At 35.6% G+C, this 24,414-nt stretch overlaps 1 pseudogene; it reads left to right on the top strand.

The window, feature by feature from the left end:
• Positions 1 to 23,070: 23,070 nt before the first annotated feature.
• On the top strand, positions 23,071 to 23,644 carry LOC103669397 (annotated as a pseudogene).
• The last annotated feature ends 770 nt before the right edge of the window (positions 23,645 to 24,414 follow it).

The raw sequence follows: 24,414 nt of genomic DNA, 5'->3' as shown, positions 1-24,414 counted from the left end.
TTGCTTATAGTTACTTATTTATTTATTTTTCTTTCAGCCCTTTGAATATATCATGCCACTCTTCTGGCCTGCAAAGTTTCTGCTAACAATCAGCCTATAGACTTACAGGTTTTTCCTTGTAGGTAACTTATGCTTTTTTGTTGATGCTTTTAAAATTCTTTCTTTATTCATAACATTTGACATTTTAATTATGTGTCATAACGTGGACCTCCTTGGGTTCATCTTGTTTGGAACTCTGTTTCTTGGGCCTGGATGTCTACTTCCTTCCCTAGGTCAGGGAAGTTTGAGCAATTATTGCTTCAGACATGTTTTCTACACCTTCTCTCTTCTTCTGGGAACCCTGTAATGCAAATGTTTGTTAACTTGATGCTATCCAAGAGATCCCTTAACCAGTCCTCATTTTTTTTTTTTTTTATTTAATTCTTTCTCTTTTTGCTGCTTAGCTTGGGTGCTTTCCATTACCCTGTCTTCTGGATCACTGCTATGTTCTTCTGCGTCTGCTAATCTACTGTTGATTCCCCTTAGTGTTTTTTTTTTTTTTTCAGTTATTGTATTCTTCAACTCTGGTTGGATCTTTTTAATATTTTCTCTCTTTATTGAAGGTCATACTAAGTTCTTCCACTCTTCTCTCCAGCCTGATGTGTATTTTTACAGAACATTACTTTAAAATCTTTATTAGGCCTATTATTTATCTCACTTTCATTTAGTTCTTTTCCTGAGGTTTTTTTTTTTTTTCCTTGTTCTTTCTTTTGGACCATATTTCTCTGTCTCCCCATTTTGCTTGACTTTCTGTGTTTGTTTCTATGGATTAGAAACTACTTCTCCTAAGCTTGAAGGAATGGTCTTGTGTCTTATCATCCCCTACATAGACTGTGTGTGCTTAGTGACTTCTTGCTGGCTTTCTAGAGCTGTGTCTGGCATGAACTTCTAGTCCTGGAGCTTACCACATCTTAGGAGCCCTGTCAGGACAGCTAAAGTTCAAGTAGATGTAAGCCAGGTGTCCTGAGGTTCCATGCACTGAGGACACCCTGGCAAGACAGCTGAAGCTGAAATGGGAGCAGGCTGGGGTGCCCTGGAGCACTCTGTGCAGGGGGTGCTTTGGCAGGGTGGCTGGAGCAGATATGGCATATAGCCCTGGAGGTCCCTAAGTTCTCTGCACAGAGAGCGTGCTGGCAATATAGCTGAAACTAAAGTGGGTGCAAGCAGGGGGACCTGGGCTGTACACACAGAGAGCATTTTGACAAATAGCTGTAAAGTTGAAGTGTATGTAAACTGAGGTACTCCAGGATTCTCTGCACAGAAGGTGCTCTGAAGGTCAGCTGGAGCTGAGGCAGGATATAGGCTGGGAGGTCATGGGGTGCTCTGTGCAGAGGATGCCCTGGCAGCACAGCTAAAGCTAAAATGGGCATGAACAAGTGTGGTCCCTGGCTCTCTGCACAAAATATGATCTGACAAGACAGTTGAAGCTTAAGTGGTTGCATGCCAGGTTGTCCTGGGGCTCTGTACATTGAAGGTGACCTGACAGGACAGCAGATGCTGAGTTGGGTACCAGCCAGGGTGGCTCAAGGTATTCAGCACAGAGGCTGCCCTGGCCAGGAGATTGAAGCTGAAGCCAATGCTGGCAGGACTGTTCTGGGGTATTCCCCACAAGGCGCATTCTGGAAGGGTGGCTGGATCTGAAGCAGACGTCAGCTGAGAATTTCTGGAGCTCTGTACTTGAGTGCCCTAGCAAGCCATATGAAGCCAAAATGGTGTGAGCTTGGAGTGTTCTGGAGTGTTTTGCACCCTTGTCACCTTGGTGCAAAGGCTGGGACTGTAGTGAGTGCATCCAGGGATGTCCTGTTGTACACTACCCTGTGGCAACCTTAGTAGGATGGCTGGGGCTAATGTGGGTTAGGGGCCTGGGCCTCACCGAGGTGGCAAGCTGGTTAGCACTCCCAGACTGTCCACGTGTCTGTGCTTTCAAGGTGGATGGAGAGCGTAGACCGTGTGTGTTAGCCTCTCCCCCTGAGAGAGCTTTCCAGCCGCTCCCCCCACTGTTTGGTGGAGTTCTAGGGCTGGCTGTTTTATTTGCTAGTCGCTGTTTTAAACTGCTGCTTTTTAAAGAAAAATTTTAAAAAGACAAAGAAAAGAAAGTAAAAGAAAGGGAAGAAGAAAGGCAAGGAAAGAAAAGGAAAGGGAAAAGGGAGGGGAAAGAAAAGAAAAATGGAAATGGTAAGGAAAGGAAAGAAAAGGGAAAAGGAAAGGAAACAAAACATGGGGCTTATTTTCTGTGCCCTAGCATGACAAGGGCTCGTATGGGCTTGGGAATCTGGGGCTTGTTACGGGGACCAAATTTTTTTTTTTTTTTTTTAAGATTTATTTATTTGAGAAAGAGCGAGAGAATGCGTATGAGCTGGGGGAGGGCCAGAGAGAGAGGATCTCAAGCCAACTGTACTCTGAGTGCAGAGCCTCACTTGGGGCTCACTCTCATGACCCTGAGATTATCACCTGAACTGAAACCAAGAGTGAGACTTTTGACCAACTGAGCTGCCCAGACACCCCAGGGCCAAATCTTGCTCTCATCTGCACTTTAAGGTAGAGGGGGTACATAAACAGTGTCATTCTCCAGTCCTTCTGACCTGGAGACCATTGCTGCAGCTCCTTCACTGTTTAACACAATTCTAGTGCTGTCAGTTTTATATGCTAGTTGCTCTTTTAAACTCTGTTGTTTTGTTTTGTTTTGTTTTGTTTCGTTTTTTCTGTGCCCAAGAACAGAGGAATCCATTACAGTACCTCAGTACGATGGCGGCTTTCCACTGCAGTTCACAGGGTTGGGGGTGGCGTTTCCCTTTGTTACCATGTCTCCATCTCTCTTGCTGTTCAGTTCAGTCAGCCCTCAGTTCTTACGGAGGAATTGTTCTATATATAGGTATAATTTGGTCTGTTCTATGGAGGTGAGTTCTGAGTCTTCCAGCATTGCCATCCTAGCCTAGAACCCACCATTTCCCCATTTTAATAATAATATGTTAGTTAAATCAGTGGTTGCATTATTACATTATTATGACCATATAAACATTATTCTCTGATCATTCATGTAATGAATTATGATTATAATTTGTTTTATTCAACTTTTTGTTTTCCAGGGATCGATAATTGTCTTCATTTGTCATTTGCTTATATTTCTGTAGATCTTCTTTTATAGTTTGCCAAATGTTTAAATGCATATCTTTCTTTTTTTCCAAATTCATAAGTACATCAAATGATCCATTAGTTCCATTTTTCTCCCACACACCTCTGACATACCTCCATCTCTTCTTCCTATTTGTGCTGGTCGTTCTCTATGCTAGCTGTTTAGCTTTTGACCTGCAGTCTTCCTTTACTCTTGTCATAGATTTGCTTTCTTTGTTCTCCCCTGGGAAGTCCCGTGCCACTCTGACTTCACCAGGTCATATGTGCTAATTTGTTTTCTTTTCTTTAGAATTTGTCTGATATTTGGTAATTTGAAACTCTATGGGGCTGGGTGTATTACAAGTATTACTATATGTTGTTTTGAATGAATTTTGGATGTTTTGAATGTGTATGTTCAATTTTCTATAGTATTTTTCTAACATTATTTTTTAAGAACTTTTCCCTCTGCACCCTCTGATCTCTACTCTTAGACTTTTATTTGTTGAATGTTGGTCCTCATGGCCTCAACACTGAGCCTCTATTTTTCTTAAAAGTCTCTTGTTTTCTTATCTTTCACTTCTATTTTCTGTAATTCTTTTTTTTTCCACTAAGTTAAAATTAGAATAAAAATGATATTAGATTCAGGTATACAACATAATAATTCAATTTTTGTATATACTACCAAGTGATCACCACACTGTCTGGTTACATTCTAGCACCATACAACTAAATTCTTTACCCATTTTGTCCATCCTTCACCCTCTGATAACCACCAGTCTGTTCTTCATATCTGAGATTGGTTTTGTTTGTTTTGTTTGCTCATTTTTTAATTTTGTTTTTTGAATTCCACATATAAGAGAGATCATATGTTATTTGTCTTTTTCTGTCTGATTTATTCATATTGCGCAATACCCCAAGGTCCATCCTTGTTGTCTCAAATAGAAAGATTTCAGTCTTTTTTTTAATGGCTTTTTATTCCATTGTATTTCTGTACTACATCTTTTTTATTCATTCATCCATCAATAGGCACTTAAGTTGTTTCCATATCTTGGCTATTGTAAGTATTGCTGCAGTGAACATTGGGGTGCATACGTCTTTTCAAATTAGTGTTTTCTTCTTTTTTTTTTTTTTTTTGGATGCACGGTAGTGGGATTGCTGGATCATATGGTAGTTCTATTTTTTTAATACTTTGAGGAAATCCATATTGTTTTCCATAGTGGCTGTACCAGTTTACATTTCCACCAACAGTGCATGAGGTTTCCCCTTTCTCCACATCTTTGCCAGCACTTGTTATTTCTTGTCTTTTTGATAATAGCCGTTCTGACGGGGGGAGGTGATATCTCTTTGTGGTATTGATTTACATTTCCCTGATAATTAGTGATGTTGAACATCTTTTCATGTGCCTTTTGGCCATCCATATGTCTTCTTTAGAAAATATTTATTTAGATCTGCAGCTCATTTTTTAATCAGATTGTTTGTTTTTTTGTTTTTTGTCTTTGGGTTTTTTTGGTTTTTTTTTTGCTATTGAGTTGAGTTCTTGATATATTTTAGATGTTAGTCCCTTGTTGTATATATGACTGGTAGATATTTTCTCCCATTTGGTAGGTTACCTTTCCCTTTTGTTAATGGTTTCCTTTGCTGTGTAGAAGCTGGTTTTTTGTTTTTGTTTTTGTTTTTTGAGTCAGATCCAAAAATTCGATGTCAAGACTTATGTCAAGGAGCATACGTTTTCTTTCTTGGAGTTTTATGGTTTTAGGTCTTATATTCAAGTTGGTAATCCATTTTGAGTTCATCTTTGCATGTGGTGTAAATTAGTGATCAAGTTTCATTGTTTAGCATGTAGCAGTCCAGTTTTCCCAGCACCATTTATTGAAGAAACTGTCCTTTCCCCATTGTATATTCTTGGCTCTTTTGTTGTAAATTACTTGACTGTTTATGTGTGTGCTTATTTCTGGGCTCACTATTCTATTCCAGTGATCTGTCTGTTTTTATTCCAATACCATACTGTTTTGATTATCATATGTTTTGATTGTAGTATAGTTTCAAATCAGGAGTCATACCTCCAATTTATTTTTTTTTTTCTTTCTCAATATAGCTTTGGGTATTTGAGGTCTTTTGTGGTTTCATACAAATTTTAGAATTACTTGTTCTGGTTCTGTGAAAAATGCCATTGGAATTTTAATAGGGATTGCATTGAATCTGTAAATTGCTTTAGGTATTATAGACATTTAATGATATTAATTCTTACAGTCCATGGGAATGGAATGTGTTCCCATTTGTTTATGTCTTCTTTGATTTCTTTCATCAGCGTCTTACACTTTTTGGTGTATAGATCTTTTACCTTCTTGGTTAAGTTTATTCCTAGTATTTTTTTTTTTTTTGGATGAAATTGTCAATGGGACTGTTTTTTAAATTCCTCTTTCCAGGAGCTTCTGGGTGGCTCAGTCGGTTAAGCATCTGCCTTTGGCTCTGGTCATAATCTGAGTGTCCTGGGATCGAGCCCCACATTGGGCTCCCTGCTTAGCGGGGATCTTGTTTCTCCTTCTCCCACTCCTCCTGCTTATGCTTATGCTTTCTCTCTCTCTCTCTGTGTCAAATAAATAAATAAATAAATAAATAAATAAATCTTTTTTAAAAATTCCTCTTTCTGATAGTTATTAGTATGTAGAAACACATCAGATTTGGTGTCCTACTTTATTAAATTTATTATTACTTCTAATAGTTTTTTTTTTTTTTTTGGTAGAGTCTTTAGGGTTTTCTATATATAATATCATGTAATCTGTAAATAGTGACCATTTTACTTATTTTTCCATTTGGATGGCTTTTATTTCTTTTTCTAGCCTAATTGCTGTGCTAAGACTCTCAATATTGTGTTGAATAAAAGTAGCAAGAGTAGATATCATTTTCCTGTTCCTGATCTTACAAAGGAAAATCTTGCAACTCTTCACCATTGAGTATGATATTCACCCTGGGTTTGTCATATATGGCTTTTTTTATGTTAAGATACCTTCCTTCTGTACCTACTTTGTTGAGAGTTTTTGTCATAAATAAATGCTGAACTTTGTCAGATACTTTTTCTACATCTATTGAGATCACTATATGATTTTCATTGTTCATTTTGTAAATGTGGTATGTGACATTGATTGCTTTGCAGATGTTGAACCATCCTTGCATCCATGGACTAAATTCCTCTTGATCATATTGTGTGATCTTTTTAAATTCTCTTTGCTAGTACTTTGTATAGAAATTTTGCACCAGTGTTTAATAGAGTATTGGTCTGTGGTGTGTGCGTGCGTGGGTGTGTGTTTGTCTGGTTTTGGGATAAGGGTAATGTTGTCCTTGTCAAATGAGATTGGAAGCTTTTCCTTCTCTAGTTTTTTGGAAGAGTTTTAGAAAGATAGGTATTAAATCTTTGGATGTTTGTTAGAATTCACCCATGATGCCATCTGACTGTTGTTGGTTGGGAGTTTTGGAGGTTTTTTTTAACATTTTTAAAACTTTATTTTAGAGAGAGAATGCATGTGGGTGCACGAGGTACGGGAGGAGGAGAGGGAGAAGGAGAAAGAGAATCTCAAGCAGACTCCCCACTGAGTACAGACTTGGATGTGGGGCTTGAGCTCATGACCCTGAGATCATGACTTGGGCCAAAATCAAGAGTTGGACACTTTACCAACTGAGCCATCCAGGTGCCCCTTTTGGGAGGTTTTTGATTGCCCACTCAATCTCCTTACTGGTAAGAGTAAGACTAGTCTGTTCAGATTCTCTTTTTCTTATTGACTATAGTAGGAGATTGCTTCTAGAAACTTCATCCATTTCTTTTAGGTTGTCCAATTTGTTGGTATGCATTTGTTCACAGTAGTCTCTTATGATCCTTTGTATTTCTTTGGTATCAGTTATAACTTCTGTTTTATTTCCAATTTTATTTATGTGAATTCTCTCTCTGTCTTTTTAATTTGTGAGTCTAGCTAGAAGTTTGTCAGTTTTGTTTATCTTTTTAAAGGACCAGCTCTTAGTTTCATTGATCTTTTTTATTTTTTTATTTTTATTTATTATTTTTTTAAAGATTTTATTTATTTATTTGATGGGGAGAGAGACAGCCAGTGAGAAAGGGAACACAAGCAGGGGGAGTTGGAGAGGAAGATGCAGGCTCCCAGCAGAGGAGCCTGATGTGGGGCTCGATTCCAGAATGCCAGGATCACACCCTGAGCCCAAGGCAGACGCTTAACGACTGAGCCACCCAGGCACCCCTGATCTTTTTTATTTTTAAAATTGTTCTGTCTCTTCATTTATTTCTTCTCTGATCTTTATTATTTTCTGCCTTCTACCAACTTTGGGCTTCATTTGTTCTGTTGTTAGCTTCTTTAGGTTTAAAGTTAGTTTGTTTATTTGAGATTTTTCTTGTTCCTTGTAGTAGGCATATATCTCCATGAACTCCATTCTTAGAACTGCTTTTGCTGCTACCCATAGATACTATAGTATTGTATTTCCATTTCTTTTGTCTCAAAGTATTTTTGGTTTTCTCTTTGGTTTTTCAGTTGAGCTATTTGTTTCTTCAGTAGCATGTTGGTTAATCTCTACATATTTGTTATTTTTCCAGTTTTTTTCTTATTATTATCTTGTATACCATTGTGGTCAGAAAATATCCTTGGCATAATTTCAGTCTCCTTAAATTTATTGAGACTTGTATGTGGCCTAACGTGTCTATCTTGGAGAATGTTCTATGTGGAATCGAGAAGAATGTGTATTCTGCTGCTTTTGAATCCAATGTTCTGTACCTAGTATGTCCATCTAGTCTAAGGTGTCATTTAAGGTTGATATTCCCTTATCAATTTCTGCCTAGATGATTTATCCATTGGTGTAAGTGGGGTATTTAGGTCTCTAGTATTAATGTATTGATGTTGATTTCTCTCTTTAGGTCTGTGAATATTTGCTTTATACAGTTAGGTGCTCCTATGTTAGGTGCATAAATATTTACAAATGTTATATCCTCTTCTTGGATTGACCCCTTTATCATTATGGCCCTTCTTTGTATTTTATTAGAGTCTTGTCTTTTGTTAGAGTCTTTGTCTTAAATCTATTTTGTCTAAGTATAGCTATGCCAGCTTTCTTTTCCTTTCCATTTGCTTGGATTTTTCCCCCCATCTCTTCACTTTCAGTCTATGTATGTTCTCAGATCTGAAGGTAGTCTTTTATAATCAACATATAGATGGGTCTTGTTTTTTGTTTGTTTGTTTGTTTGTTTGTTTTTATCACTTCAGCCACTCTATATCTTTTGGTTTAAGAATTTACTCTATTTGAATTTAAAGTAATTATTGATAAGTATGTACTTACTGCCATTTTGTTAATTGTTTTCTGATTGTTTTTGTAGTTCCTCTCTGTTCCTTTCTTCTTTACTTCATATCTTCTGTTGTGGTTTGTTGACTTTCTTTAAGGTCGTGTTTAAATTCCTTTCTCATTATCTTTTGTGTATTTTCTGTAGGGTTTTGCTTTGAAGTTACCATGAGGCTCACATATAGCAGCTTATATGTATAGTAGTCTATTTTAGGTTAAAAGTAATTTAATTTTGAACACATTCTAAAAACTACATGTTCACTTTCCCCCTATGTTTTATATTTTTAATGATTTTTAACATGTTTTATTTTCATTTTTTTACATTGAAAAATTGTATAATTATCCTTAAACTAATTATTGTAGTTATAGTTAATTTTACTACTTTTGTCTTTTCACCTTCATAGTAGCTTTATAAGTGGCTAACCCACTAACTTTACTATATACCTGCCTTTTCCAGTGACATTTTTAATTTCATGTTTCCTTGTTACTAGTGTGTTTTCTTCCAGCTTGAAGTCCCTTTACTATTTCTTGTAAGGCTGGTTTAGTGGTGATGAACTCCTTTATTGCTTTTTCTGGGAACTCTTTATCTCTCCTTCAATTCCGAATGATAGTTTTTTCAAGTAGAGTATTCTTGGTTGGTATTTCCTTTAAGCACATCACGTATGTCACACCAGTCTCCTCTGTCCTGCAAAGTTTCTGCTGAAAAATCAGCTTGTAGTGTTATGCAGATTCCTTTGTATATATCAAGTTGTTTTTCTCTTGCTGCTTTTAAGATTCTTTGACTTTTGACGTTTTAATTATGATGTGTCTTGGTGTGATTCTCTTTGGGCTCAACTTGTTTAGAACTCTCTGGGCTTCCTGGACCTGGAAGTCTGTTTTTGTCTCCAGGTTAGGGAGGTTTTTAGCTATTAATTCTTCAAATCAATATTTTGCCTCTTTCTTTTCCTTCTGGGACCCCTATTATGTAAATGTTATTTTACTTCATGTTGTCCAATAGGTCCCTTAAGCTTTCTTCACATTTTAAAATTCTGTTTTTGTTTTTGTTTTCTTGGTCTGTTTGAGTTCTACTGCCCTTTCTTGTTGACTGCTGATCTATTCTTCTATTTCATCTAGTGTGCTGTTGAACTACTCTAGTTATTCTTCAGTTCAGTTATGGTATTCATTTCTGTGGCTTTTGTCTGGTGCTCTTAAATTTTCTGTCTTTTTATTAAATTTCTTACTTGTTCATCCATTCTTCTCCTGAGTTTGGTGAGCATCTTTATGACCATTATTTTGAACTCTCTAACAGGTTAATTGCTTAACTCCATTTTATTAAGATGGGTTTTTTTGTTTGTTTGTTTGTTCATTTTTGTTGGTTTTTTTGTTGATGTTGTTTTTTTCCCCTGGGATTTTATCTGGTTCTTTCACCTGGAATCTATTCCTCTGTTTCCTTGTTTTGCTTTTATCTCAGGTGGTTTCTAAGTGTTAGGTGAACCAGCTACCTCTTTCAACCTTGAAGGAGTGGCCTTGTGTAAGCAATGAAACTTATTTTTCATTCTTGCCCTAGTGTTTGGTTGTCTCTTGAACTGTTGTGATTGTCTAAGCAGTCTGATTTATTCTTGATAGGTTCCAGTTGTTGAGTTGGTGCCAAGCTCTGTCAGTATTTGAAAGGGAGGGATCTTAGTCATCATATAGTTTCAGGCTGATTTGAAGCCAGACCATCAGGCAATAGCTTTTTAAGTATGCAAATGCATATAGTCCTATGGAACTGCAATACTGGAGTCTGCTGGGCTCCAGACCTGGTGATTTGGAGGTGTCCCCTTGCAACAATTGCAAAAATCGGACCTCCAGATGAGTGTATAAGCTTCTTCCAGGGAAGGAACAGGCAATCTGTATTGAGCCCAAGGGAGAGCACAAAGCTGGTGTTTCCTGGTCTACATTCTCTGAGGGCTCATCCATAGCCTCTAGTAATCCTGAAGTGTGCCTCTCAGGCTGAAGCTGCAGTTTGAGTAAATAGACTGTTTCCAGAGGAAGACTGGGAATTTGTTTTGTCTGCTGTCTGTCCTCTGCCATGGGGTTGGTAGTCTTCTAAGAACTATATCTCCAGTTGTTTTAGGCCCTCCTGGACACGTGAGCCAGACATTCCAAAGGCTTCCCCAACTGTGTGCACCTGCTGGCTTCAGCAGTGCTGTGGGAGAGCCTAGAGTTGGGGTAGGCCTGCCAGCTGCAACAGGGCCAGATAGGAGCTCAGGGCCAGGGCAGACCTGCTGGATTCAGCAGGGGCACACAGGGACAGGGCAAGCCTCAGGGCTTAGAAAGACCATGGAGAGTGCAGGGGTGATACAAATTGAGAAAGAATGATTGGGCAGGGCAAGCCTGCCAATGGTAGCAAGGTAGAAGGAATGCAGAATGGTGCCTGCCAGCATGTCCTTCCCTAGGGAAAGTCCTAATACACACCTGCATCTCTGGCAGATGATGGAAGATTAGCTAATGAATCTCCTTAGCATAATGGTCAAGGTGCTTTTCAAATTGCTTCTTTTGTGCTGTGTCCTGGGGTGAATGAAATTGCATGTGAGACCTTTAAGAGCAGACTTTTCTTTCCTTACAGCCTTTTGGATCTCCTGGATGTTCGTTCTGCTGGTTTTCAGAGCCAGACGTTTTTGAAGCTCATCTCCTCAGTGTAGATACCAAGGGTTGGGGTACCTGATGGGGGTATGAAACCTTCACTTCTCAGGGAAAAACTGTATTTATGAGATCCCTCTCAATTGTGGGTCACCATGCTGGGAGCGTGTGTTTTTTGTTTTTGTTTTGTTTTGTTTTGGCAAGACTCTTTTTAGCTACTCCTATGTTTCGGGATGTGGTCCTTTTATTTTTTGTTGTGGAGCAGCTCTTCAGCTAGTTTCTAGGTCTTTTTCAGGGTGAATTGATCTGTATGTAGATGGAGAGTTGACGTGTCCATGGCAGGAGATGAGTTCAGGAACATCCTATGCTGCTATCTTGAACCACTCCTATATTTTTTATTTTTTGTTCTTTCTGTAAGAGTTCTGATTTTTTTTTCCAGTTCTGTCCTTTGTATCAACTTGATTACCATGTTCTTGATTTCAAGGATCTTTTTCTTTTTCTCCTATTTTCTTTGATTTATGCATTTTGCTATTTTATTTGGACACAATATCTCCTTATCTCTTTAGGTCACAGAGGAAATAAATTATAGAAATTTAATTAAAGAATAAAAAACTATATGTTTTCCTGTCCCCTTCCTCAATTTGGTTATTTTTTACCTCTAAATCTCATGTAAGAAGGTTTCCTCAAGTATCTTTTGACCTGTGGACATCCATTAATATTTTAGTGGTTCTATACATGTAATGACAGCATATGTGATTTGGATCAACCTTCATATTGAGAACAGCTATAAGGATGGATATTTAAAAGTAACAAAAATTTCAACTGCAAGGAATTAGAATAATTCTGAACATATATCACATAATTATATTGCCTCAAATAGATCAAGGAAGAATTAAAATAAAATAATTATAAGGAAAATAGATTAGTCCACGGTCATAGTGAAAAAAATTTTACACCTTTTTCAGTAATTAACAGAAAAGGTAGATAAAAAATCAGTAGTTGATTTTAGAAGATTTTTTAGTGGTATGTAGAATATGATTTCAATAACATGATTAAAAATGTATACTTTCTATATATATCATCAAGAAAATAACAAGTAAAAAATAAAATAAAGTTTTATGTATGTTTAAATTTTGTATAAATTATATATATGTATGTAATTGTACTCAATAGCTACAAAATATAATCTTTGTAAGTATATGTAGAATATTTACAAAACCTAACAACATAACTGAGCCATAATTCTAGTTTCAAAAATTGTAATCAGGGGTGCCTGGGTGGCTCAGTCGTTAAGCGTCTGCCTTCGGCTTAGGGCGTGATCCAGGGGTCCTGGGATCGAGCCCCACATCAGGCTCCTCTGCTGGGGGCCTGCTTCTTCCTCTTCCACTCCCCTTGCTTGTCTCTCTCTCACTGGCTGTCTCTGTGTCAAATAAATAAAAATCTTTAAAAAAAAAAATTGAAATCATATACAGAGCATATAATATTAGTATAATGGAATTAAGCTAGAAATAAATAATGGAGAATTATTAGAAAAATCCCCTTCAAGAGATTAAGAAAATGAAAAAATAAAAATAGCTTGAATTGAATGGTAATGAATATGCTAAATATAAAATTTTAGGGAAGCCATCTGAAATCATGGTTAAATAAATATGTACAGCCTTAAATTTATAAGATAGAAAAGAAAAAAGAGCAAAATATAATATGAGTATGAAGTTCAAGAGGTTGGCAATAGAACAGCAAATTTAACATAAAGAATTTGAAGATGGGGCGCCTGGGTGGCTCAGTCGTTAAGCGTCTGCCTTTGGCTCAGGGCGTGATCCCAGGGTCCTGGAATCGAGCCCCACATCGGGCTCCCTGCTCTGTTGGGAGCCTGCTTCTTCTTCTCCCACTCCCCCTGCTTTTGTTCCCTCTCTTGCTGGCTGTCGCTCTCTGTCAAATAAGTAAATAAAATCTTAAAAAAAAAAAATTTGAAGAAAAAACAAAAGGAACGAGATTACAAAAATAGAAACAAATGTATAGTATAGTGCCAATAAACTCAAAAGTTAGGTTTTTTTTAACAGATAACCTAAATTAATAAACCCCTCCAAGATTAATGGAGAAAAAAATGAAGGAGGGCACAAAAGTTAATATCAAGAATGACAAAGGGACATTACATATCACACAGACACTAAAAAGATTATGGGATATTATAAACAATTTTATAACAATAAATATAAATATTAAAGTAGACAGACATCTGCTTCTGGTTAAAAGGCCAGAATTTGTCTTCTCACCTTAAGTAACTAGGAACTAGAAAAATCATTAAAACAATAGTTCGCAGATATTGGAAAATAATCAGACCATGATACCTGAGAGAAAGGAAACATGTAAACTGATCCCTGTACAAGAAACAGATTACTTCTTATAAGCAGGTTCCAGGTTGCAGTGCAAAGAGAGGGAATTCAAAGTTGTCAGTGAATTGAGCTGGCAGAAATTAAATTAGGGAGGTCAAAGTAACTAAAATTTATGAGACTGAGTTTAGTGAGTTGAAATCTACAGAGATTGTGATATCAAGAGAGTTGCATATGGGTTCTCTCAAGTCTTTGCCTAAGTACTGATTGGCACATGTGTGAGAGAAAACTATCTGAGGCTGGGGAAAATCTGTCAGAGGAAGTGGGAGAATAATTTCTTGAGCTCATTTTAAGTTGAGAATGGTTTGTGTTCCCACTGACCAAAGTGGAAAAACTCATAAACAGAATTACACAGAGATTTGGTTAAATATTGAAGGATATTGCCTTAATAATGGGGCTTAAGTAATCCTAAATAACTAGTTTCTCAGATCTTGAAATAAGCCAACTGACTCTAAATAACTAACTGGATACCAGGAAGAAATAGGATATCATTTAAAAAAATACAACAAAGTCCAGAAACTAAAAAGGTAAAATTGACAATATTTGTGACCCAATAAAAAAATGACCAGGAATGGAAAGAAGCCAGAAAATAAGACCCATAATCAAGAGAAGAAACAACCGATAGAAACAGATTTTGAAATTGCAGAGACAATGGAACTACTAGAAGAGGAAATTAATAGAGATATTATAAATATTCTTCATTGTTCAGGAGGTAGAGGAAAATGTAAGTATGGTGTTATCAGAATTAGAAGATTTTAAAAAAGACTCAAACATCTAAAACAAAAATACACTGGATAGAATCAAAGTGTATTAGAAGAAGAAAAGGTCAGCAAACATGAAGGCATACTAATAGAAACTAACTAAGGTGAAGTACAGAGAGAATAAAGAATGAAAAAGGAGATGAACATAGCATCAGTGACTCCTGGAATAATATAAAGTGTTCTGACACATCTAGACTCCCAAGAGGAAAGGTAAGAGTGAAAGAGGAAAAAAATGTATGAAAAAGTAATGTCCCCAAGTTTTCTAAATTTGATGAAAATTATAAACTTACACAAATTAGTTTACTATTGTTTTTGTAACAAATTACCACAAAAGTGGGTTCAAATAATAACAATATATTATCTTACAGTTCTGGAGATCAGAAGTCTGAAATGTGTCTTACTGGGCTAAAATCAAGGTGCAGATAGGGCTGTGTTCCTTTCTTAAGAATCTAGAGGAGAATTCATTTCTTGTGGTATTACATATATATATATTTATAACATAGAATATTATTATTCAGCCATTAAAAATGAAATACTGTCATTTGCAACAACATGGTTGGATGTTTTGGGTATTATGTTAAGTGAAATATGTCTGACAAAGATAAATACTATATAATCTCAGTTATATGTGGAATTTTAAAACAAAACAAAACAACAACAAGCTCATAGATTCAGAGTACGATTTTTGGTTGCCAGGGAGTTAGGGGTCAGTGAAATGGATAAAGGAAGTCAGAAAGTACAAACTTCTTTATAAATAAGTTATGGCAAGTAGTGTACATCATGACCATTATAGTTGACATACTGTATTGCATATTTGGAAGTTGCTAAGAGTAATCTGAAAAGTTCTCATTACAAGAAAAAAAAATTAACCTTGTATGGTGATGGATGTTGACTAAACTTATCGTAGTTATCATTTCACAATACAAATATCAAATCAATATGTTGTCTAGCTGAAGTAATATAATATATGTCACTTATATCTCAAAAACAAAAGGAAAAACAAGTCATGTATGATTCAGCAATTCTACTGTTGTGTGTATACCCTGAAAGAGTGAAAGCAGGGATTCAAACAAATGTTCATAGCAGAATTATTCACAAAAGCCAAAAGATGGAAACAAAGCATGCGTCAATGGATGAATGGATAAACAAATATGGTATGTATGTACAATGGTATATTATTCAGCCTTAAAATAGGAAGGAAATTCTGACATGCTACAGCATGGATGAACCTTGAAAAGATTATGTCAAGAGAATTATACCTGACATAAAATGAAGATCAATTCAGTAAAAGAAAGTCAAATTTATTTTAACTTACTACTTATTGATTAACCAGGCATACCTAAGATGATAGTGCCATGGCTAAAAATAATTATTTTTGTCTATATCAGTCAATAGAGCTTCAATCAGAGAGAATAGAACCCACTGTTCCTTTGTACATATATTGCAGAGTTTAATATTACAAAGGCCAAAAACTATTTTCCTTATGTCTGCATTGGCACTCTGTTTTGAATTAGGCATCCTTAGTACTAAGCAGTAATTTTTACCAAATGGGATATCATTTAAGGTGCTTTTGTCAATAGTCACTGTCCCCTGCATTTCATTAGGTAATTTATTTGTCATCAGTTGCATTTGTAACACTTTCCAGTCAGCCTCATCAATGAGTTTCATTAGGAACTTGTTTAATCCTCTTTTCAAATCATTAATAAAGTTGTTAAATAAAACCAAGCTGAAAAAAGAACTTTTTGGCAGCCTATGAAACACCAAACCTGAGCTGAAAACAGAATTATTTATCATTTCTCTACTCACAGACTTTCATCCAGTATTCAGTCCATCTGATGATACTTTTACGCAGGACAATTGGAATTAATTTTGTTAGTTGCATTTCATGATGGTTTAATCTCCCATCACATTTAATACACTTTTTTTTTCAGAGTAGGGTTCTGGAAAGTAGCAGTGCCATAGGAGAGAAAAATGATCCATTTTAGAAAGGCAATTGTTTCGATGTTAACTAAATCTATTATGGAGAAACCTTGAAGGAATAGAGACATCTCACACAGCCACTTGACTTCCTCAGGCCAGATATCACGATGAACAATTTCATGTGAAAATAAAGACATTGTAGAGGTAGGAATAGGGAGGGGGTAACAGCTGAGGAAGAGTATCATTATTTTAAGTATGTACTTGAGGCTTAAGTGGGGCTTGAGCTGAGATCAAGAGTTGGGCGCTTAACCAAGTGAGCCACCCAGGTGCCCCTTAAGTAGATACTTTTGATGGAAACTTACTGATTCTAGATCAGTACTGACCAATAGAATCTGTGATGATGGAAATAGTCTACAATCTGCACTGTCCAATAGAGTAAGCACTACTACTTGTGGCTTTTGAGCACTAACATGGGCTAGGGCAACTGAAAAAGCAAATTGTTCATTTTTCTTAACTTTAGATTTAAATAGCCACATATGGTTATTGGCTACCATATTGAACAGCACACTTCTAGAGCTCTAAGGCAGCTATATTAGAAACCAAAGAGGAAGAAGCAGGAAGTTGATATTCAGAGATAGCTTGAATTTAGATCTCGTGAAAAGGGCAGCTAGGTAAATAATTCTTTAGTTTTCTTCTTTCATGGTCACCAAATAAGTAAAAGCAAATACTCACCTTGTCCACAGTGTAATTAAGGGCAACTTCTTTGTATCAAACCCATCAGAGGCTGGAACATGGTAAATGGAACATCAGAGAATTAGGATTTCTCCTCAAGTAGTATTTTAAAATATATTCAACTCAAGGGTTTATCATGATGTTTTTCATGCACCTACTAATGTCTTAATATATTTGAAAAAAAATTTCCCACTATGCTATTCTTCTAGATTGCATTCATTCATGAGTATTTATTGAAAAATTGTTATATAGTAGACATTAAATTGGTTGTGATTATCACTTTTAAGAAGTATTCATTTTTTTTTATCATTTATGAGTATCTTCTACTTACTTTCTAATAATTTAAATTAGATTCTCGTTTCCTTTTTTGGCCCAGTTTCTTTCATGATCAGCATGTTCCTAATGCTGATACCATCTATAGCTTCTTAAAAATAGCAAGTTCTTTAAGTCTTTTATTTATTGATGGATTGCAGTAGGTGTAGTATGTATGAATTATGAAAGACTTTTCATCCACCTAAAAGTTTTATGGAAAAACTTATGAAAACTGATGCAGGTGTTGTATTGGGAAATCAGTCTTTTTCCATAAGAAATAACCTCAGACCAGTATTCTTAATAACTTTATTTTGAGCTAGAAAAATAGACGTTACATGGCATTGAATAAGTGTTAACAGTAAGTTGGGTTTATTTCTGATTGTCTCTGCTATGTAGAGTTTATGACTTTATGCTTCTATAAACATGTCCATACAGGTTTTTGTATGTTTATAAGTTGTCTTTTCTTTTGGATAAATATTTAGGAGTAGAATTACTGAGCCATTTGTTCACTGTATGTTTAAATTTATAAGAAACCACTAAACTGTTTTCCAAAATGGCTGTATTAATTTTCATTCCCATGAGCAATGTATGAGAGTTCCAGTTGTTCTGCGTCCATAGCAGTACTTGGGGTTATCAACTTTTTATTTTAATTAATAAATATATTCTGATACCTCAATATGGATTTAATTTGCATTTCCATGTGACTAATGATGTTGAGCATCTTTCATGTTGTTATATACCATCTGAATCTCTTTAACTGTCCAAATCTTTTACCAATTTTTAAAAATAGGGTTGTTTTTTATTATTAGGTTATGAGAGTTCTTCGTGTATTGTGGATACAAGTTATTTTTAAAATATGTGTTTTGCAAATACTTCCTTTCGGTCTGTGGTTTCTCATTTTGTTTTCTTAATAGTGTCTTTTGAAGGGCAGAAATTTTAATTTTAAAGGTGTCCAACTTATAAAATTTTTATGGATTGTGATTTTTCTATCTTATCTAAAAAATCTTTGTCTAATCCAAAATCACAGAGATTTTCTCCTGTGTCTCCTTTGAAAAGTTTTGGATTTTACATCGAGATCTATGATCCATTTTAAGTTAATTTATAAATTTATAGTATTTATATAAAACTTAAATTCACTTAAAAGAACCTGTGAAAGTCTAGGTTCTTTTATTTTTTAAATGTATGTCCAGGTGTTTCAGCACCATCTTTGAAAAGACTATCTTTACCCTTTGAATTACTTTTGCAACTTTGTTCAAAAATCAGTGACGTATATGCATGGGTTTATTTCTGTACTCTCCATTCTTTTGCATTGTTCTGTATACCAATACTTTACAATTTTATAGTAAATCTAGAAATCCAGAAATATAGAAATTCATCTTTTTTTTCTTCTTCTTCAGATTGCTTCTCTTATTCTAGGTCTTTCATTTTTCCATCTGTTTTAGAATCAGCTTATTGATTTCTACCCTATCCACCTCCCAAGAAAGCTTGTTTGGGACTCTGATTGGAATTGCATTGAATCTACAGACAAAATCATGGGAAAATGAGATCTTAAGGATACTGAGTTTTCGGATACATGAGTGTGGTATACCTTTGCATTTATTTAGGCCTTTGATTTCCCTAGTCAATATTTTGTAATTTTAAGTATATAAATCATACCTCTTCTGTCAGATTTATCCTCAGACTATCCCATTAAGCACTTAAGTATTTAATATTTTTGATGCTATTATGTTTATGGTATTAATTTATATACAAACATTGTACATAAAATATATTTTATATAGTACATTATAAAAGTACATAACATATGCTTATTTATTACATAGTATAAGCTATATGTAAATATTATAATAATATACATTATATTTGTTCTTAATTTCTCTTATATATTGACTTTTATCTAGTGATGTTTAGGAGTGCTTTGTCTTCTTTATGAATTTACCCATTTATCATTCTGCAATGTCCCCCTTTATCTTTAGTAATTCAGAACCTGTTCTGAAGTTTATTTTGTCTGATATTAATATAACCAGCCTAGATTTTTTAAAAATTAGTGTTTGCAGTATTTTTTAATCCTTTTACTTTTAACTTATCTTCACCTTTGTACTTAAAGTGAATTTCTTAAGCACAAGTTAGTTTTTTCTTTACTACCTAATTTTAAAAATCTCTGCCTTTTAGTTAGACAGTTCAACAATTGATTGTCTGATCAGTTTACATTTTGCATATTTATTTATATCATTTAATAAACTTACTGTCTTGCTAGTTGTTTTCTATGTCCCCCATCTTCTTTTATATTATCCTTTTAAAAGATTCCATTTATCACTACTAATAGCTAATAAGTTATACTGTTTTTTTTTTTTTTAGTGTTTGTCCCAAGGGCTTATACATTTTTTATTTTAGCAGAGATAAATTTCAAGTAATAATATATTATTTCATAAATAGCATCAGATCTGTACAACAGTATACTTCCAATGTTTTTCCCATTCTTTGTCATATTGTTGTCACATATGTTAATATTGTGTGTGGTTTAAGCCGTTTAATACATTGTTACATTTTTTGCTTTAAGCAGTCAAATACCTTTTTTATTTTAAAGGTTTTATTTATTTGACAGAGAGAGAGAGCAGAAGCAGGGGGAGCGGGAGAGGGAGAAGCAGGCTCCCTGCTGAGCAGGGAGCCCCTTGTGGGGCTTGATCCCAGGACCCTGGGATATGACCTGAGCTGAAGGCAGATGCTTAACTGACTGAGCCACCCAGGTGTCCCAGTCAAATACCTTTGAAAGTGATTAAAAATAAGAAAAATATCTTTTACATTTATCTTTATTCATACAATTACAAGTACCTTCATTTCTTTGTGTAGATCCATTTCCAGTGTGGTGTAATACTTATTCTAAGGACTTATTCTAAATACTTATCCTAAAGACTTTCCTTTAACATTTCTTGCAATGCAGTTTTGCTGGAAATGAATTTTCTCCAGTTTTGTTTGACTAGGAAAGAGTGTCCATTTTGCTTTAATTTTTGTAAAATATTTTTCCTGGATGCGAATTAAGAGTTGACTTTTTTTTTTTCTTTCAGTACTTTAAAGATGTCACTCCAATTGCCTCTAACTTGCATACTAGAGATATAGATCCTCCTTGTGTTTTCCTGGGATCTTGCATCCAGGGGTTGATGTCTTTAAGCATTTTGGAGAAATATGTGGCCAATCTCTTTTCCTCTAGGACTCCCAATTTCACTTATGTTAGAATATTCAGTATTTCCTCACAGTTGTTGAATTCTACCCCTCACCTAGACCCAACCTTTTTTTCCCCTTTCTGTCTGAGTTTTTTGGTCAAGAAAAAGGTATATCTCTCCATTTATTTAGGTCTTTAATTTTCTTCATCAATATTTTGTAGTTTTCAGTATACATAAGTTACACCTCATTTATCAGATTTATCCTTAGATTATCTCATTAAATCCCTAGGTATTTAATATTTTGATGCTATTATATATATGTTCTCATTCTCTTCCCTCTCCTAATTCTCTGCATCTCTCTATATCTCTTCACCCTTTCCTATCTTTACATTTTGATAATTTTTGTCGAACTTTAAGTTTACAGATTCATTCCTCATCTTTGTCAGATCTGCTGATGAGCCCATCCAAGGAATACTTCATCTCTGATATTATGTCCTTTATTTATAGCATTTTCATTTGATTTTTCACATATTTTCTATTTCTATGCTGGAATTCTTCCATTAGTCATTTGTGGTGTCCTTTTCATTATATCCTTCAATTTATAACCATTGTTATTTTAGAGTCTTTGTTTCACAGTTTTGATGTCTGAGTCTGGTTCTCTTAACTGCTTTATCTCTTAACAATGATTTTGTCTTTCTATGCCTCGCAATTTTTATTGAATTCCAGAAGTCATGTGTATAACAGGAGACGCAGAGGGAAATAGTATTTATCCTAGGCAATAGCAAAGGTTATACCTTTTTTGTGAGGCCTTTAGTTTGGGGGTTGGAAGGGTCGAATCAATCTAGTCAGGAGTTAGACTGGGTTTGAGTTGTTTGTGCTATCATTACATTCAGTTCATCACAGTCTCCAAATTGTTTAGCAGCAGGCTGCTACTTCCTGCATCTGTACTGTAAGGGTGGTGGTATTTCTCAGTGTTTGTGCTCTACCTGCAGCTTTCAAATATTTACTGGATGCATATATATATATATATACATACACACACACACATATATATATATATATATATATATACTCTTGCTTTTCCTCTACCAGTAGATTGCTGTTGCTTGTTAGTAAGTGCCCTAATCCACCCTCCAGGCTTAGATACGCAGTTTATATGTGGACATAATGAGTGACATTCTCTTAGCATTCCTGACCCTTAACCCCCTCCTTAGTAGCCAAACCCTGCCTCGTGTCTGTGATTGGTCTTGGGCAGAAGTTTCACACTCTCTTAGAATTAGAAGACTTTTGCTTGTATCATTATAGAAGCTTAGGACCAAGATTGTTGTTTGAATTTACTCCAGAATGAGAGCATTTTTATTCTGGCTTCTGGTTGTTCCGAATAAGATGTTAACCCAAACTTGGCTTTTATCAATTTGTTAATGTTTAGGTAATTTATATGTATCTATTTGTATGGTGGTTGCCTCCTCCTATTCTCTGCCATTGGTAAGGCAGTTCTCTTTCCTTGTCTGCCTTTGAAGAGTCTGATCGCTCTTTGGAATTCACGTTTTCTATATGTGAATAAATTGAACTTCTTACAGTGGGATTCTAAGTTTAATGCATTCACTAGAAAACCTCAACTCTCTGACAGACTCAAAAACAGTATGATATTGTAGCTTTCTGGCTGTTTTATTGTTGTTATTGTGAGAATGATATTGTTTGCAGATTTCCATATCCTAAATAAAAGTAAATAGCTGAGTTTTTAGTTAAAACTGTTCGAGGCACATGAGAATTAAAAGGGATCTGATGGTAAAAGTAATGAAAATAATAATAATAAATAATAATAATAATAATAATAATAATTCCTGTAAACATATCTTTTAAAAATGCTTTATTCTCCATTGATAAGTAGAAATTTACTTAGCAAATCTTTTCCTGTTTCCACTTTCTACAAGGAATCGTAGTCTTAATGATAAATATAATCCAGCCTCTGTTAGTTTAAAACTTATTCTTTTTAAGGAAATGATGACTCAGTGAAGTCAAATTCTTTATACTTCATGTCCCCCAGAGCGATATCTATATATATGTACATGGTACGATGAAGGAAGGTATGTCTGGCTCACTGCCACCCTCTGGTGTTTTCTGTAATTGATTGCGGTATACTTTTCTTCAGCTGGACCTTATCATTTTACGCCCGGCATGTGCTATTGTTCACAGTTCTGCCATAGCCTTGAACTGTCAGATATAAGTACTCTGACTCCTTCTCCCTACCTAGCCCTTTGCATGTCTGCCAGTCCCCCCTCAGCATTATCATATTTCCCTACTTCCCATTTTCCCTGAAAGAGACTGGGGTGAGACTCAGGTCCATTAGCCAACACCTCTTCTCCAGCCTTTACTGGTCTGTTGCTCTGACATCACAGGAGAGGCAAGGCTTTGCTCGAATAATTGCTGTGTCCCTCTGCCTATTCCATAGGAAGAAAAGCACGTTTTTTCCTGCTCCAGATCATAAAACTTAACTGAGATTCCTATTTCCCTCTCTCTACCTCATCTTAACCAACGATAAGAAGGCCAGTGTTTGAGATCCTTAAAGGACATCTCCTATGTTTCATATAATTGTTCTCTATCAGTTCTCTCGTTTGCCCACACATCCTGTTGATTATGTGCTTTCTTTTGAAAAGAAAACTAGCTTTTAGCCCTTTCCTTTCTGTCTGTTGGCAGCCATCAGCTCAAAGGATGTGCTGCCAGCAGTACCACCAGCTCTCTCTGCTTCACAGAGCCCTTGGCCCATCCCAGCCTAGTAAAGCCTGCAGATTGGGATACAAGACCAGGCAAGATTATGTCATATATTGGATTTGTGTGCAGTATTGTGGCCACAAAAGCCCAGTTCCTAGATGCTACCTATGGCAAGCCTGTCCATCATGGTGTTAACTAGCTAAAGCTTGCCCAAAGTCTTCAGTCTGTTGCAGAAGAGTAAACTAGATGCTGTGGGACTCTGAGAGTATTGAATTCTTGCTAGGTTGGTGAAGATTCTATGTACAGATTCTTTGAGGTTATCCTCATTGATCCATTCCATAAAACTTTCAGGAGAAATCTTGACACCCAGTGGATCACCAAACCAGTCCACAAGCATAGGGAGATGTGAGGGCTGACATCTGCAGACCATATGAGCTGTGGCCTTAGAAAAGGTCACAAGTTCCACCACACTATTGGTGGTTCTCACTGTGCAGCATAGAGAAGACAGTACTCTCTAACTCCACTATTTCTGCTGGTACAAGTAATGTTTGTAAAATTCTTACCTAATAAATAATTTAAGGACAGTCATGTCTGCTTAAAAGTGTTCTTTAATTTGTTAGAATGAGTTGTCTGCAGATTGTTCCATGAATGCATTGTCAAATTATGAAAGTTAAAGTGTAGTCATGTTTGAAGACTATAAGTGATGGTGTATCTTGTTTCTAATAAGATAAATGCTTTTGTCTTTGCTTTATCTTATTAGGGAGTTTATATGTCAGTGTTTAAAATGCTGTTTGGTATAATAGGTGTAACATAAATTGTATAAAAGTAGAATGCAGAAGCTAGCCATGTAGATTTGTTGGTGCATGTAATGAAACCTACAGCTTCACTGGGGCAATATAATGCTCTGCTGGTTTACTCTCAAATGCCTGTTTTTAGGGGTTTGGTAAGAACAAGCTTTTTAAATTGGATTTTGTTTGGAAATGTGAAGAGTATCCTAATCTTTTATCATGATCATATGCAGAATAATGTTAACTAGGGCCCATATCTTTAGGTTGAATCCAATATTCTATTTATGTAACTGCTGCTTCTGAAAGAGCCACCATTTTTAAGAGAATTGATTAAACCTGTTGCAAGAGGGTTCTCTTACAAAGGAAAAGAAATCCTGCTTAACCTAAGCAAAATTGCCTTGGTCTACACAGTACCACTGAAGTTCACATAAAAGGTGGAGGCTCCTGGTTCTATCCCATGACTACATGGGATCTGTAGAATAATGAATTTCATACAAAGCAGTCAATAATGGTATTTATGCTGGTCTATGTTAAAACTGATGGAAATTGAACATTA

The sequence above is a fragment of the Ursus maritimus genome, unplaced genomic scaffold (assembly GCF_017311325.1).
Source record: "Ursus maritimus isolate PB19 unplaced genomic scaffold, ASM1731132v1 scaffold_12, whole genome shotgun sequence".
NCBI classification, from domain to species: Eukaryota; Metazoa; Chordata; class Mammalia; order Carnivora; family Ursidae; genus Ursus; species Ursus maritimus.
This window is presented reverse-complemented; position numbering and strand designations above follow the sequence as displayed.